The sequence below is a fragment of the Lytechinus variegatus genome, chromosome 3, assembly GCF_018143015.1.
Source record: "Lytechinus variegatus isolate NC3 chromosome 3, Lvar_3.0, whole genome shotgun sequence".
NCBI classification, from domain to species: Eukaryota; Metazoa; Echinodermata; class Echinoidea; order Temnopleuroida; family Toxopneustidae; genus Lytechinus; species Lytechinus variegatus.
In genome coordinates, this window is record NC_054742.1 from 28,300,037 (window position 1) to 28,305,760 (window position 5,724).

Genomic DNA, 5,724 nt, shown 5'->3' on the forward strand with positions numbered 1-5,724 from the left:
TTCCCTCTTGATGTTTCCCTTATTGAAAAAATGAATTTATCTTTCGGTCGGCCTACCTATACCGTGACATACACACGCATCAACTTCGCTAATTTGACTCCAATCAAACCGTCTGTAACTGGGACAAATTCAGACAACGATATTATTTTTATCAAACCTGCAGTTTGGTATTTCGTCTACTGAGTCCCCCTCCCAACGCCCATTACCGAAAGCTGAAAGGTCTTTAATCATCTAGTCCTTTTAGAGAATTTTTCACTTCTCCATGACCCCATTATGCTTTAATTTGCATTAGATGGAATTTAATATTATGGGCCGTTAAAAAGCAAAATCGTTGACAACAAGTTCTTTGAATAAAAAGACGAAAAAATAAATCAGACAGACACTGTTTCAAACTTTCATTCAGTTTTGCTTACTTTTACAAAGCACGCACATCCCGGTCTTATAGGAGCCGATGATGTCACGCAGTCACTATTTCTTTTGTAATTAATCATAATCAATATCATTTCAATTATATGTAGCTGTGATGATAAAAAACCTTCATAATTTCAGAATACACTGCATGATGATAATCTAGCATCATTCTATTAGGAATCAAACCAAGTCTAATATTGTTGGAGAGAAAATGAAGATATTGGTATTTCAAATGATATAACTCAAATATGTAGAAAGTACGTGACATCAACAGCTCTCTTTAAACTATAAGCGAAGATGAAAACCTCATTACTTTCATATTTTACATCCAATTTGTATCAAAATTCTGAGTTATCCTTTAATTTTTCCGATTTTTCTCGACGTAAATTTTTATGGAGGTGGATTTTTATATCATTTTATATTTTGTAGTGGTCGCCACCTCCCTTCCTGTGACTCCAGTTTAGAAGGTGATCTTTAAGAAAATAAAAAGTTATTCCATTAAAAAACTTAACCCACTCAAATGTGTTTTTTTTACCCATACAAAATATGCTTTTTATCAAACTTTAATAACCATGTTGCTAATCGAACCCGTATAGCATGAAAGATAGGATAAGATAAGATAAGGTAAGATAAGATGATATAATATAAGATAAGCATTAATTGACTCCATAAAACAGTGAGACATTGATTTGACAAATTGGCCGTAAAAACATCATAAAAAACAGAGACTTATCAATACAAAGTATAAAACAGACACAAAAAACAATAACGTCAGTTAAAGTAAAAAAGAAATACATATACAGTGGAGGCAAATCATGTGCAAAGTTGTAGCTTAAGAGAATAAAAGAGATAAGAGAGAAAAAATATGTAGAGGGGTGACAGGTGCGATGGAAAAGAATAGTATAAGAAGGAAAAGAAACAGCGTAAGAAATGTACAGAAAGAAAATAGTTTACTTCAAGGTCTATTATATGAAAAGCACATAATTTACATGAGAATCAAAAACCGTGATTAAATGTTCTAAAAATTATTATAATTCATAATGTAAGTTCATAAGTAACACTGTTCCTGCCTTAAAGTTATATTATTATTTAATAAATGGAATATGCGACGGTAAGCAATATTTGCCTGTATAAAGACGACGGATGGTCCCCTGATCAATTCGTCACAGCAATGGGGAGTACGCCCACTAGTGTCAGTATGATGTAGTACCTCTGTACCAACTGCTCTCCCATGTACATGTAATACCCCCTTTACACCAGACGAAGTTCCCGCTACGTTCTTGAAGTTCAGAAGAAACCCTGGGACGTGGCGCCAACTTTGTTTGAATTTCTCGAAAGATGTGAAATAGTCACGTGCGTGCTACGTCCGCATCACGTTAATGTGACGTTTATGCTGCGTGTGTATAGTGTGCCCACAAAGTTCATTCTGCGCGCAGAGCCGGTCCATGCTGCGTGGAAACGGTTCCCGCTACGTTCCGACTACATCCAGCAGATTGCGCGACTTTCTGTACCTTCGTCTATTTGGACGTAGAGCCAACCGAGTTTACGTGGTGGCCGCGTGGTGGCAGTACAGTAGACATGGACAGAGTTGTTGCCACGTTCTTTCGGTGTCCGCTACGTCTATGAAGCTGTTGGTAGATCTTTACTGCGTCATTACTACGCTCGGTTCAGACGGCGCTTCCGCTACGCGGAGTTTGGACATGTTCAAAGTCCACGTAGCGGAAAATTTGTTTTCGGAGATCATGCAGACTTTGCCACGTCAATAACAGTTCTCTCTACGCTCTCAGTACTCTGCAGCAGTTCCCACTGCGTCATGGCAATTTTTCTTTGACGTAGCGAGAACTGCATGGACGTAGCGTTGGTGTAAAGGGGGTATTAGGAATCACAGGCCTAATTCATTTCCCATAGACTCGTGTTTTAAAGTGGCACTTTAACAAAATTCATAAAAAATAAGGAGGATTCGAGGGTTGAATGTTTACTACCAGTGGACAGGATATGTCTGACATTCCATTTCTGACCAGAAAAGGGTACCTCGACCGGCTCATCTTAAAAAATGAATAGGCATTTATGAAGACTATACCTTACAGGATCAAATTCATCACTTGAGAAAGTAAAATGGCCCTAATTCTTCCGCCAGTAAAAATAGTTCCAAAATAGTGATATATCTTTCCAATTTGGAAAAAAAGGAAGTTCAGTAGGTACCCTCCCTATAAATTCATTCATTTTTGTCAATCAGCAATATCAAATTTCAAAATTGAGCATTGAGCTGTCTCGAAATAATATCTTTGGTCTGCCAGTTGTATTTAGGCCCGTGTGACCTGTATCGTGATTTTTTTTAGCTTTCACTCGAGACACATTTTCATTCAGCATGATCAGGTAGGCCTTTGCAAATGAAAATATCTTCCTGTTGAAACGATGACATGTTAGTCATTTTGGGTATTTGAGCAAACTGAGGAGTTATATCTATCCCAGGGGTGGATCCGGGATTGACCGGGGGGGGGCAGTGTTACCCTTGCCCTACCCTACATAAGACTGACATCCCATACGCGGTCAATTTGAAATCACCCAAGACACTTTTGAACACTCATGAAGATATCATTTCCAATTTTGTTCAAATTATTCCTATCTGCTTAACTTACTTTCAAAACTACAGTAACTTTTCATTTGGATTAAAATCCTCCATGTTTGTGTGTGTTAACCTGTGTGTTGATTTTAAATTGATATTGTATTTAGACCCTGTTTCTCATGGCATTGGGTGATTTATAATGATTTAAAGGGTAGTGATGGGATTGTTAACCGGTCACATAATACCATATAATTAGAAGGTAAATGCTTTCAATGTCATTTACTTGTGCTTTTTGAATATGGAGTGAGTTTCAGCCCTTTCCTCTCATTTCAAGTCCATACCACCCGATCCCTTACTGGCAGAACATTATTATGTTTTGAGAAACGAGCTATCACTCTTGCCCTTCTTACAATGACCAATCACGATAACGTAATTCCCCAAAAGTCAATTGCTTTCATGCAATTCCCACTTGGTTTAAAGACCTTTGTCTGCGTTCATTTAGGTCTAATTCCACATGGTCGAATCTTAGTTTTTCTACAAACTACACGTATTTGACATTTTTACCATTATTCTTTTTTTTGTACGATTTCCTGTTAGGCTATTATAGGCCTACCCATTTCGCCTAATATTCACTTGGTCCAATATCATTTGGTCTATCAAAGATGAACTTTTTATGAACCGTTTTATTATTCAGCAAAGTACAAAATGCTAAGTACAAGAATTGGATATGAGTACATTATAGAATTATAGACTAAAATTTGTGAGACCAAGACTTGATGATTGGACCTAATGAATTAGACCATATCGATAGTAGATCAAGTGGGTTTAGTCATAATGGTTTTAGACGATCTGAGAATTAGATCATCTGCTTGGAGTCTAAGTTGGAGTCCAACCCAGTATGTTTCATTAACTTTCCATCTCACACACGCACACCCTCATACACACACACCCACCGTCACAGTCCACCGCGTACGCACACACACACGGACACACTGTCTGTTTCTCCCACTTTTCATTCGTTCTTCATTCGTTCGTTCAGCAAAATATCTGCTTCTATGTTTGATTTCTTCTTCTTACTCTTCTTCCTTTTCCTCCTCCTCTTTTTCTTCTTTTTCCTCCTCTTCCTCTTCTTCTTCTTCTTCTTCTTCTTCCTCCTTCCTCCTCCATTTAAGATATCCATTGCCACATTTCTGTTTTTGTTTTCATTTTCACTCCCATTGTACCTTTGGCTATATCATAAATTTAATGTATTCCTTACGTTTCACTTTTCTATATCTTTATGAATTTTATCAGTACTTCCCTTTTAATCAATCACATTATTATTAAGGATCTTAGAAGAAAACAAATTTTAACACAACAAACAAGAAAAACTCATTTCAACCCATTTCATATACAAAAAGCCTCTTTTATTCAGATATTATATTTTACATCACACAATAATACACATAACAAAGCAATGTAGCATTTCTTTATCTATTGTAAAGTTTGTACACGATCACGTTTGACATGTCTGAATATCAATTAAGTCAGACAAATGCGAAAAAATGGTGGAAAATCTAGTTCCAACAGTTGACTAATTTATTATGAATTATTTGATAAAACTTACGTTACTTAGATTTAACTGAGGTATACAGATTGATTCTTTTTCACCAAACGTCATTTTTTCAAAATTATTTCAAACAAATCCTCTAACTATTGAATAACACTAATAACAATAAAACCTTATTTACATGGAATAGGACAGGTCAGTGTTAGCTGTGTCACTACAAGAGACAGGAGTTAACGTCCATATACATGACATACGTATTCAAAAAAGAGGAACAAAAAGTAGAAGAAAACGAAGAAAGGAAGAAGAATTTAAATGATTGGCCGTGTTACACTATGATACCCCTGTAGTTTAACTGGATATATCTCGTCTCGTCTTGCCCCACCCCCGTCATGGTCAAATAATTGCTTCCTCTTTATCTGTGTAATAACTTACATTAGGAAAATCATATACTCTATAGTTTAATCGAAATTATTTGAAATATACCTACATAAATCTTTGTTGAATTATGAGGTAAACTTGTGAATTCACATTCTTGCAATTTTATTTTACAGTAAAAAAAATAACAATAAAACATTCAATAAAGGCTAATATAGATTAATTAAAAATTACATTCTCAATAAAAACAGAACAAAACAGGAGAAAGGTTTGATAATTAACAAACTTTCTTTCTTCATATCTCTAATTCCTAAAATATCCCGTTGTTGAGGCTCCGCCTCTATTACTTACACCCATCCACACACACGCGGATAACTTTTTCCGGTTGTTATTACTTTGACATCTGGAATATAAATGAGTGCCACTTTTCAATTATTTGTTGTTAAACATCTTCACATATATTGATAAAGATGCGATTTAGACATCTAAGCACGACCACATATCCCTCTTCCAAAAAAATTATACTTCTCTGGAGACCAATCCCAGTCATTTCAGTATTACAACAGCTATAACGCCAGGATTTAATGAATGAGAAAATATTGAAAATGGAATATTGTTTCCGTCAACATGGTCAACTGATCTCTCTAACTGAGTATAAGAATTCTGTATTAGATATATATTCTATTATAATTTGTGCAATTAAGGAAGTCCATTGTACCAACATGACCAAAGACTATATTTTCGTAACACTTTCAATGATCATAATACTAAGTTATTTACATGTCCTATAAATAATATCCAGGCAGCATTTTTTTCCAAGCCG